The following is a 13,114-nucleotide window of genomic DNA, read 5'->3' as shown; positions in this document are numbered from 1 at the left end:
ATACAGTTCTGCTTTCTATGCAAAAACTCTTTTAGATTATATGTTTTGATTTAGATCTTTGAAAATTCATATACATGAAAACAAAATTAATGCAGAAACAATTTTCACTCTGATATCACTTAGCACATTCATATCTGAATTATATGAAACTGCGGGCAATACACTGATTGAAAAAAAAATAAAATAAATATGCATAGTTATTAAAACCATTTTACCTTGAAGTACAGAAGCATATATAAATAGTTGGTAGCGGTTCAGTCTGTATAAACAGTACTCCAAGATAAAACGGGCATGACTGGAATGCCATGTGACTTCATCCACATTATATCTATGCATTTGCCGGAAAAAGTGTCCGTCAAAAGCATAAATGCATTTTTCTGGCATGCCGCTTTGGCAACGTTATTTAAAAAGATGCGGTTTAACATTACTCATAAAACCAGCATCTTTCAAAATGTGTCTAATGTGTATTTATAGAGCACTCAAGCAGATAGTAGATATCAGCGTGTGAGTGACTGTATGCTCAGATTTGATAAAGCTTTCAACACTTTGATAAAACATAAAGGCAAAGCCCAAGGGAAAATGTTTTGGCAGCCAATTAAAACCTAGAACAAAGATAGGCCTGCGTACACAGCATCCAGTGGGAAGAATATACATACTGTATGTTCAAATCCCTACTGATGCACATCATGGAATTATCTCTGTTATAGGACACTTTATTATCATCTTTTATTCTTTACATGAACCTTTACTGTAGTTTGAGAAGCCAAATTTGACTCCTAATAAATTTCTTATTGTACCATTTTGTGTTTTTAAGGCAATATATCTAACATGAACACATTATACATTTAATGTCAGTGTTAAATAAAGTTTAGCGTCATCTTTTCTTCCTATTATGATGTATATCCAAATGAAACCGCCTTTTTTTAATGAGAAAAAAAAAAAAAATGTATGGCGGATTTGATTTTGCCGCATTAGGAACAAGAATGGATCAAGTATTTGCTAATTGCGCTCTCATGTGATTATGCCGTGGTATCATTTAATTAAAGTTTATGAGGGCATATGAATTAAAAATAATAAGTTATGCGTACGGATAATTCATACACAATGCAATATTCCATTTTTCATTTAACTTAAATAGACAGCATGATGCTTATAAAAAATCCATTTTCCTATCCTACTATTTATTCTCAAAAATAAAGGCGGCGTCATTTGTACCTAAAGATGCGTTAAAGGTAATATATTAGTACTTGTAAGAGCACATATTTGAACCAAATAGATGCAAAAGTGTACCTTTTGAAAAGAATTGCCGCCACAGCAGACGGCTTTATGTGCCTTTTCTGAGAGTGTGGCAGTTCAAGTGCAGCCTGCTATGATAAATATTTCTGAGCACATATTCAGGCTTGAAAAATTGCCTTGGAAAAATACTGTTAAGACATTGATCGTGCAGCCCTAGTAATGCTGCTTCTTTTACTTCAATCTCCTTATTATTCTATCTCCTTTTCAGGTTGTCCGTGCACGTCATGCTTAGGAAGTTCTAAGCGGATCGCACTGGCAGCAGCAGCCATGATGGCGGGCGGATTCTGACGTGACACAGGGACCATCTGTCTCTTCTGCTCACCTTCTCCACCTGCTCTCGCTCTCACCATCAAGATTCCTGCTCTGATCGGCACCTCACGCGGGTAGGAGTACAAAGAAGTGCATGCTTTCATTAGTGTCCTTGTGCTTTCGTGAAAAAAAATCTGGCCTTTACAGCCATCTCGCATTGCCGGGTTCTTTGCTGTGTTTTGAGGTGTAGGCTAACTAGAAGTAGCAACCCTTTAACGTAATTACGCTTTGCATTGACAGCAGCCCGGTGTTTCTGGCTTTCGAGTGAAAATGGCATGATTTAACCGTCACAATGGAGCGACTGTGAACATTACATTGCTTTATAGGATAGTTCCAAAATATACAGAGCTGTCATTATTTACTCCAGGTTGTTCCAATATATAATTATGATAATGATATGAAAGGTTCCCACTGACGCCCATTTATTTCATGCAAAATATAATCGAAACCAAAACTGTTTGGTTACTAGCATTGATATGCTGTCTTTTTTTCCTTGTAAAATGCGACAGTAAGCAACAATGATTTAAATTCAGTTTTTATTTTTTTGAATGGGATCATCCTTTAATATTGAGGATTATATCTAAATTACTCGGGAATTTTCCTCCATTGAAACATTACATCTTGGCACACAGGAGTGGTGTTACTAAATGAATTGGGTGTTGAAGCAACTGGTAAGTAAAATGATCTATCGAGGAAATGATAAGATCAGAGTCACATTGGTTTGTGGTTCATTAATTGCCATTTTATGGTTTTGAAGGTCTATATTTTGGTTTTGGGAATCCTAACAACATTTTGATGTGTACGCAAGATAAAAAAACTACTTTCATTTTATAATATGCATTTATTTTACCTTATTTGTTAAAACTCCAGCTATTCGCTCAGCGATTTCCAAACCTCCATTTCTATTTCCATTTACAGGTCTGTTTATTTATAGCTGCTTCTTGAGCTTTAATCTGGAAGCAGCACCTAGCGGCAAAGACAAATTAGCATTTCATTCAAACTATCAGTAAAAAGACTCTACAAGTGGGCGGCAATGTTAATGTACATGCCAACATGAAACGGCTTAGCTTGTTTGGAAACAACTTCTTTCAAATGATTCAGAGCTTCCACTCTTTTTGAGAGAGATACAACTTTATACACGGTGCATTTTCAGATTTAAACTTTGCTGATGTTTTCGTCTACTTGGAGCTGTGCTACACATCGTACTGAAAGGTAATTTTCCAAAATCCACACAGGTGCATCTTAATTTATATTGTGGTAATATAAGGGCTGTCTCAAATGTGCCTCATTTCTTCTAAAGTACATTAAAAACATGTGATTTATTTGCAAAAGGAGCATATCTAAGCATTTAAAGAGAATAAGCATAGTATGAGAACAGTCAACCTGAAATAAATCAGTGATGATGAAATAACCATAAGCAAATGATTCGGCGATCTACCTATAAGGTTACGTTTGTTCCTGATTGAACGAGGCGTCTGAATGAATTAGATGCATGAATTATTCAACGACTACCAATTGGATACTCTGTTTCGTTACCGTATGAATCAATGAAAGTTAATGATTCAGTGACTTAGAAGATTGTAATAGTTGTTCAGTGATATTGATTGACTCCAGGTGACTGAATAACGCAATGACTTGATTTAAGTGACTTGTTTGCACCTGGAATTGAACTGGTGTGGCTTTGAACAAGTTAAGGATTCAGTCACTTTTGCAAACTTTACCTCAAATATAACTCAAATATAGGAGAATGTTTATTATTATTATTATCATCATCTATTCATTTTTAAAGAATGTAATCAGATTCATGAAACCAAACATTACACACCTGGTGTTTGGTGCATTAGAGTGTCTTGGTTCAAATTAAACTAATAACTCTTCCTCATCATTACCTAGCTTTTTCTTCTGGCTAGGTTTGGTGTCCAACTTGCTTCTGTGTTGTTTTTCTCTGACCCACTTGGTATGATTCTGTCTATAATGAGGGCCTGCTTTCTGCCAAAAGCTCTGATGTCTCTAATTGGCAATTGTAATTGCAAAATGCCTTTGTGATGCAAATACTCACGCTTTTTTTGGAATAGTTGCTCGAAAGAGTATGCACGCTGTCTTTTTCATCACTTTAAACCCAGCACGCATGAAAAGAAAGTTGCGCCTACAGTGGCATTCCGTAAAATGAGTGTTTGCGCTTTAGTTTTATGCTGTCGGTTTGACTTCTCAAGCAATTATACAGGTTAAGCGCTTGAGCAGCCGCCTTCTTGCTGAGTTTGTTTTGGTGTTGTTCTTACCGTGATATTCCATTTCAGAAAGAAGTAAGAGTTTCTACTTGCTGAAGTGGCGTTTAAACTGGCGTAACAGCATAATGACTGAACTGAATGGAAGCGCGGCCACGCTATAAAACATGAGTCGTATCCTTTGTATTTCTTCCTCTGCCTTTCTTTGGTCGGATTCTCTGTCTTCATAAGGCTGATTAACTGTTTCCTCTTTGTTTTTCCGTGAACCTGTTCGGTCCTCTTGTGGGTGGATTGCCTGAGGTGAAAACCATGTGTAAAAGTCATCAAGAGGTGTACAATGAGTCTGGAGATAGACTTATATATTTTGAGGAGTGAAATGTGGTATATTTTTCAGCCCTGGGCCCTGCATTTGTGGCGGTGGGTGAGGGATGAAACTTCATGTGGACCCTGAATAGGGAAATGTGGGCTGTGGTTGGCCAACATGTCCTGTATGGATGACAGGAATCTCTCCTGAATTATTTTTAGCCAGGCCAAATGCAACATTAAAGCAACAGGCCAGCAACCTCAAGGGCTTTTAATTTAGTTTCACGATGTATATGCATGTTTGTCTGATGCTGTGGTAATTCGGATTACTCTTCATGTCTGGTCTTACTCAGCCCACTGCAGCTTGAGGTCCGTAATGCTGCTGCACCATCTGATTGCGACATCTAATAGTTAAGGCAGGAATTATTTTCGATAGCCTATGGAGGGGAGATAAATAGAGGTGTACGCTCTCTCTGAATGGAGGTTTGAAGATGGGTAAATTTATAAGACAAGGTAAGGAGCGAGTCTGGTAGGCTATCTATTCATTAAATCAATAATTCAGCTGAAATACCACCTTTATATTACCAAATCTTCGTATTAGATATTGTAGCCTATACGCATTATTATTTTGTTATGTCTATGACTGACTATAGTATGTATACAAACTATTTGCCGCTACCTTCAACAAATTTCTCAGTTTATCATCTACCTGATTCAGCCTCTTACTGCTGCCCAGCCTACACAGCAGCCGACTTTTAAGAGATAGAATTTAATAAAATTAAAATACTAATGCTTTTGCGTCGATTAATCACTGCATCGGAAGAGGACAAAATTGAACGGAATTGAAGCACATAGTGATATAACTTTCAAAATCCACATTGTTATGGTAATAATGTAACATTATGGTATAAAGCATGGTAATGTTATGCTGCACTGTAATTGGGGATTATAACTGATGAGCATATTGATTGAATGAATATGATTATTTTCTGTAGAATTTCTTTACAGCTAAAATGGATACATTTAAAACAAACATCTATAAAACATTTATAACATTATATTTCCGCTTGATTATCTGTACTGCTTATATGAATAGATATTTTAAAAAATCTGCAGTTCCAAAATAACAGCGATGCATGCAAAGATACAAATATCTAGTCAATTTTAATCATGCCTGTGTGAATTTTATATATACATGGTACATCAGCATTTTCCTACTTTGTTTGGCACCAAAATAAATTTTTCATCCTAGATGGTGCAAGCGCAGGCATGCTTTTCAAGTGCAATCACATTCCTTGGTGCCAAATGGAAGGTATTTTAGGACAATTATGCTGCCTACCTTTTGGAACAACCTTCATGACAGGAGCATGTCTATGATGTCTCAAGGTGTCACCTATGTATGCAGTCTCACTAGGTTTTTGGAAACGGATCCAACAAGCGGATGCTGGAATTTCAGCGTAATAGATGCGTGATTTCGGAAGCAGATGTTGAAAAATATATCACAATGCACACTTATGTTGAGTTTGGTCTCTTATTTGGGTTTATCGCGTCTCTGTCAGTGCCAACGCTTGTGGGGAGTCTTTTAATGCTAATGGAGGCGGCTGAGCTCCTCTCAAATGCCTAATTATAGGAGTCTCAACACACTGTGCTGAGAGATTAGGCTTAACCGATGCCCTGTACATTTGACGCTACTGTTGCCAAAAACCAATTTTTTCCTGCAAGTAAACCGAGTAGAGGAATACTATTGTGATGGGCCAAATCCTGCATCGCAGTGTGAAAAGTTTTCTTGAGCAGGATAACAGTATCGGCGCGTGTTGAGTAAATGGAGACAGAACTATTTCTGTGTTCAGTGTGTGAGGCTTTTTGTCTATTTATGTCGAGATGTTGTACAAATAATGTTGAACTAATGTGTTGTCTGCCAAATCTCTAAAGCTCACTGATGTCTAGATGCCTCTGTACTGATGTGGAGAAGTTATGCTCTTGGCCTGTAGACATGAAGATGCGTTTCTGCAGCGATAAAAATGAAAGGCAAATAAAACAGCAAATATCTGAGACATATATTTACAGTACATTACATCACATACAGCTGCTCCAAATTAATTATACCCTGGGTAGTTATGTTCAAATAGGCTGCGATAAAATAGAGATCTGCATCCATAATACGCTTTTTATAGTTAAAATTACAAAAACAAATACATCTGTCCTTGCATTGGAAAAAAAACAAGAATCGAAAACGGCAGTGATATTCGCTTTTAAAATATTATTTTCTTCTGATAGATATTGGGTCACGTACTTTATGCGACTCCTTTGGCCAAGATAACAGCTCTGAGTCTTCACCTATAATGATTGTTGAGGCTAGAGAACAGCTGATGCCAAGAGATCAGAGACTCATTCCTTCTTCCAGAAACATCAGACCCTTCACAGACTTCTCGTCTTCAGTTCAGGGAAACTGTCATAGATCTTATTTACTAAAGGTAAGGTAATGAAGTTGAGTACAACTGTACATGATCTCACAGATGAATTCACATTATTACTTGATGAACAGATTTAAAATAAATGCTTTCAAATTGTTATAACTCGACGTTATAATCCAAAAAACGCTTTTGAGCGGGCAAATCAGAATGGTTACTGAACGATCACGTGATGAGCAGTAACTTGAAATTGCAAATGATTTACAATATTACCGTTTTTCCTTTGTCTTTTAAAAACATTTTAAAATCTTACTGAGCCTAAACTTTTAAACGGTGATGAAATTCTGTCTCTGACTTCTAAACGTGGGATGGGGTTTTGAGTTTATATTATGCAAATACTACACGGAGTTTTTATGACTTATACAAGGTGTGACCTACCAAAAAGCCAAAGGTGAAAAATTAAATAAGCTGGGCTATTGGAACGAGGGGACAATTATGCAAATTGCATTATGTCTGATAACAGCAGCATTAGTAGGTCATGATTTATATAAGAAGTGTCTCTCACTGCTTGGGCATAGAGATAAACACTTTAGAGATTAATTTGGAGTTTTCTGAGAACTCTGATAAACACCTTCACTGATAAATCTTTACTGTGAACGCACTTGAGATAAAGGAGGAGCCTATGCTCTATCTCTCTCTCTCTTGAGAAGTCCTTGCTAATTTCCTAATTACAAACTTATCTCAGAACAGCAGTGGGTCTGTTCAGAGGGTCAAGCTGCTTAAACGCCTAACAAATAGCCAAATATTCTGTTCTATTCTGTTTTATCCTGTTCTACTACGGTGCTGTTGGAATGCTTGAATCTGATTGGTTGATGAATGTTCCAAGGTGTGCAATTATTTTTATGGAAATGCACAGGATAAAATTGTTTCAAAGCAGGGTCTCACGCCATTATGCAACTATATCACTACTAAATGATTTCAGTTCTTATATTTTAAAGGTCTTCACAGACTACGCACAGCAAAAGAAATCCAGAATCCATAACAAAAAATAATCAGGCAAATAAAATACTATCAAGCAACAGAAAACCATGTTTTTGCTTCATGTTTGTGGCTGGCATCTGCTTGAGGTGCGCGTTATTTTCTAATAATTCAATGGTCCATTAATAAAGGCACGATTTTTAAGAGCGCAAAAATGTTGTCAAAATCCTTTCTTGAGCAGAAAATCATATTGCATGTTACAAAAAGATTTACTTAAGACTGAGTAATGATGCTGAAAATTCAGCTTTACCATCACAGGATAAATTTAATTTATTTTGTTATAATAGTTAACAGTATAACTGACATTAGAGGAAAATGTAGTGGTTCGATCTTTAAAAAAGTCTTCTCTCTGGTTCAGCTTCTTGGACTCGTGGACAGCTTGTACTACTTTGTTCACACTCCGATCGGGTCAGCCTTTTAAAGCTTTAATTGATTGAAAAGGTCAATGAGGAATGATAAAGAGCGAGAGAGATGGGGGATGATTAGCGGGAGAGGTCTCTGGCAGAGCTTTCATTAATATCATGACTCGACCGAACTAAGAGATTCACTAATGACTCTGAGGACGCAAGCTATGAATTTGAGTACCACATTTAGATGAGCGCATTGCCCCTGGAAATTCCTTTGCATGAGTCCCCTGCTTAGCAAATCTATCAGGCTTTGTCATGACACCTTAAAATTGCTTTAATGTTAAAATACTTCCTGCTGCTCCAGTTATATGAACATAGATTATACTAAGACAATTACAGGTTGATTCCAATAATAATAGTGCATAACAACAACATCCATTAATACACACACACAATACAATAATACAATAATGCTAATTATATTTATAATAATAATAAATATTATAATTGCTTGATGTTTTTAATAGTGGTAGTCTATAGTAAAATGCAAATGTTCTCAGTAAATAATTTGTAGTCGTAGAAGTAATAAAAATACACACATTATAGCATATATATATATATATATATATATATATATATATATATATATATATATATATACATACACATATACATACATACATATATATACATACATACGTACATTAAGATATACACATATACATATATATACACATACACATATATATACATACATATATATATATATATATATATATATATATATATACATACACATATATATACACACACACATACATACATATATATATTTATTTATTTATTTATTTTTTATTTTTAATTGAACAAAATGCAGCTTTGACGTGATTTTGATGTTTGTATAATGCAAGGCTCCAGAATACCGTTGTCTATCAAACTGCATATTCTTAGTATATCTGAGATATTTTTATCCCAGCCTGCAAATGACATCTTTGAATAGGAAATGCTTAGGCTGCAAAGGAGTTTCATTGTTTTTGTTTTTTTTTTCCAGATTATTGATAGCGTGAGCATTACCTCATCACCAGACTGAGATGAGGTGTGCAAATGGCACATTTGAATGTGTGCCAGTCAGTCTTTCACAGCGAATAACAGATGTGTCGCCTCATTCTGCACTTGGGTATTTTGGGCATCGCTGCGTCTTCCATGGCTACATTACCTGTAATTTGTTTCTGAGAAGCTGCACATTTGTGTCAGCAGTGGCCGAACCTCACCGCAGCGACACTCTGGCTTCATGCGTTTTTTTTATGTTTTATTAATAATTGAAGACTGGATTACATCGCTAATTTCACAGGTAATGATTCACTTTAAAAGAATGAACACATACAGATAAACTATTGAATCCTTTTACACAAACTCAGGATGCTCTTTTCACGACTAGAAATGGTACGCCAGTAATTATCCAAGCCCTGGTTTCTATTAAAGCCAGCGCCTGATGTGTTTGCAGACTCTTTTCACAAGATGTATGCCACTGAGCCTTTGATATATGAAATCTTCAACATTAGCTTATCTTCGGCTTGCTGGCTACAGAAGCCATTCTTATTCCAGAGCAGTGTCTGTACCGCATAAAAGACTAGTTAGTATAACTTCAGTACCATGATAGTGTGATTATGTGATAGTCCTCTTTCATATAAAGTCTGTTTAGTAGTTTTGAAACTGTCACAAAGCCGCTTTGCACCGATGCCAATGAATTATGAATCATCTTATGCTCTGGTTTGCATCCAAAATAATCAAATGAGATGAAGTATAACTTCATGTGTGGAGTTTTAATTTACTGGATTATCTGAAAAAATACATTCCTCCATGGTTATTTTATATTTAAGCCAATTTGTTTTTTATCTAAATAAATAAATGCATTTATTTTATTCTGTTATTCAGATTAATTATTTTCTATTTATTTTTTGTTTGTATTGTATTTAACTATTTAATGCTTCATCTTCAATTTATTTTATTTCAGTTAATTGCCAAAGTTCTTATGTTTATAATCCAAGAAAGACTAATTAATGTGCAATATTTTGTTTCCTGCAGGTAATTGTTTGTACTTATTATTATTATTATTATTATTATTATTATAATTATAATGCCTGCTTTATCTTTGCATCCAAAATAATCAAATTCTCTCTCTCTCTCTCTCTCTCTCTCTCTCTCTATATATATATATATATATATATATATATATATATATATATATATGTATTATGAATATAATAATATAATATTATAGAATTTATATTATTTTATGAAAATGTCTAAAATAAATTTTATATATATATATATATATATATATATATATATATATATATATATATATATATATATATATATATATAATTTATTTTATACATTTTTGTTTAACCATTTTCAAGTCTAGTTTCAAAGAAAATCTAATCAAAAACAAAATTATTATAATTTTTTTAAATTAAAATAATTTTTATTTTGTTCAGTTTCTTTTTATTCAGTTTTAATCATTTTGATACTGGATGTTTAGGCATATTTTAAGGATCCAATTTTCGAGCAAAACAATTATATTGTCATAAAAGGACTCGTACCATGATATTAAATTTTGGTCATTTAGGCCTTTAAGTATTAAGTTCTTCTAAATGGCTGGACATCACGGCGGATGATATGTTATTTTCAAACACAGCGCCAGATTGTCTTCCAACAGAGCCGATAATTACCGCTTTCTGTAGGAATATTTTATTGCTTAATTGACAATTCGAAAGCCTCCTGTAGATCACTGGGACATTGATCCTCACATTGTTATGCTGAACAGTTGGAGACTTTACAGATTTACTGTCTGCAAACCAGTTTCCCATAGCACCCAGAATTACTCACCAACACCAAATCAATTTAGCCTGTCAAGTTCCCTCGCTTCTCTGAGCCGTCGAATAAAAACCCTTATCGCTTCTCCGCTTTCCACCGTCTCCCTATTTTAATGTGGGGTCATATCTCATCAGGATAGATGCCCCTGGCAATTTCTAAAATGAGTGAACTCCACCGTACAATTTTATCGCTTGGAATGAGAAAAGAAAGCTATTACTAGTGGCTCCTGGATGGCTGAAAGACTTCTGAACTCTTCTTCAAGACTTCTGAAGAGGGTCACCTCTCTCCTCTGTATCTGTCCCTTTGTAAGCCTCCACATTAATATTCCCTTTCAAATTTTTATCATCAAAAGGTAGGGAAAAAACGCTGAAGTCTTCAAGCTGTGCTTGATTGGTTGTCAGAGTAGATGAGGGTCTAATCCGTGGGTGATGTCCTAATCTCTGCCCTCTGTTTAGCTTTTCACTGGGTTCCTCGTGAATATACTCTGAGTCTGCTTCAAGGAGAGTTTTGAGGATTCCTTTAAAAGCTCAATTGTTAGACCTAAACAACAATGGGCTTCTTAATTAGGTCTCCAGAATTTTTTTATTTATCATTACAGTCTGCAATCAAACAATAAGTAGACAAACATTATTTATATATTATTGTAACAAAGTAATTTCAAGTTATTTGAAAATGCCTCCTTTATTTTTCTTGGTATATTTGTGTACATTTTAAGATAATTACAGTACAACAGAATTCTTAGTTTTATGTATATAGTATTACAGAAGTTATTAATATGCTTTTATTTCTGTTTTCAGTTTTCATTTTTATTTAATACATTTTTTTCATGTGTCCTCGTTATTTTTTATTACGTTTCCTTTCTATTTAGTTTTATTTCAATTTTAATTTAGTTAATTTTTACATTTTAATTTAAACAAATAAGCTCACTAGTATTTTCTTTTATTATTTATGTGCTATTTATATTTTTTTGTACTTTTTTATAAAAATTTACAATTTAAAAATATATAAATATATATTAATATATATAAATATATATATATATATTATAAATATAAAAATATATAGTTTTTTCAGGTAGTATCTAAGAAATATCTAATATTTCTCCTTTCTGTTTTTCAAAAATTTCTATATATATATATATATATATATATAGACACACACACACACACACACGCACGCATTTATGCAGGCTATATTCTACGGTCATATTCTAAAGGCAGAATCATGAATAAAAACAAGCAGAAAGAGGTGGCGTTAATAGCAGAGTATATATTATATTCAGAAACAGACCTATATCTTTACATAACGTGTAATGTTATAGTCTAGATTTGTGTAGCAGTATATCATTTTATTCAAATAAAGCACCATAAAAACACTACTGTGATCAAACTGAAGTGTTGAATAATGTATTAAATGTTCTGCCGTGACTTAGAGCTTAACTGACACGCATGGCTTCGGAGGCTCAAGTTCTCACTAGGAATATGCGCTGATGGTAAATACGGAAAATCTCATGCAGCCAGAATACGAATAGTTAAAAAAAAAAAAATCATCTGTAATCTGATTACTGTCATTTATACGAGGCTGGTTTTTCTCACATCATTAGCTTCAACCTCACCCTAGTTCTGTGCAATTAAGTGGGGAGCTGAAGGCAGACTAATTATATTAATTTTAATTATGTAATATGTCATCATTATTATATTTTAATATTTGTTTCAGTGTACTTGATCAGTAGATTGAGGTGAGCTGATTATGACAGACAGGAAGTTTGGCGCGCGCAGCTTCTCCGCGGAAACGGCCATCTCGAATCTCCATAGCTGCTGGCGCTGGTTTGGTGAACCAGAACCAAACCTGAATAATTAAAGAAGGGATTTAATTAGGATTTTTTTGAATACGGTGGTGATTCTGGTGCCTCTGCAAGAAACGGTAACTTAACGACTCAATGGCCTTCTGTTACGAGTGTCATTCCAGCTCATTCTTACTGCCGCCTGTAAGAGACTTTTTTTGCAATACCACACGTAAATGTCCTTACAGCTGACAGATATCACTGAAATAAGTGTCCAGAGAAATCGCACCTGTCTGTGTGACAGAACCAGACTCTGTTAACAGCAAAAGAAGAGTCAGGAGCAGCCCACGCTTTTTAACCAATCAGAAACTCTTACTGCCTGTTGAATCATTTTGTGTGCGCCGAGCTTCTGTCATCTGACATGTCAGTTATCAGACCGTGGAAGTTAGTAAAGCGCACAAATTGCTTTTAGCATCGCAGCCTGGTCCCGCCGGTTGCTTTTGATATTGTATTATTGGGTAA

The sequence above is a fragment of the Puntigrus tetrazona genome, chromosome 12 (genome assembly GCF_018831695.1).
Source record: "Puntigrus tetrazona isolate hp1 chromosome 12, ASM1883169v1, whole genome shotgun sequence".
NCBI lineage: Eukaryota > Metazoa > Chordata > Actinopteri > Cypriniformes > Cyprinidae > Puntigrus > Puntigrus tetrazona.
This window is presented reverse-complemented; position numbering follows the sequence as displayed.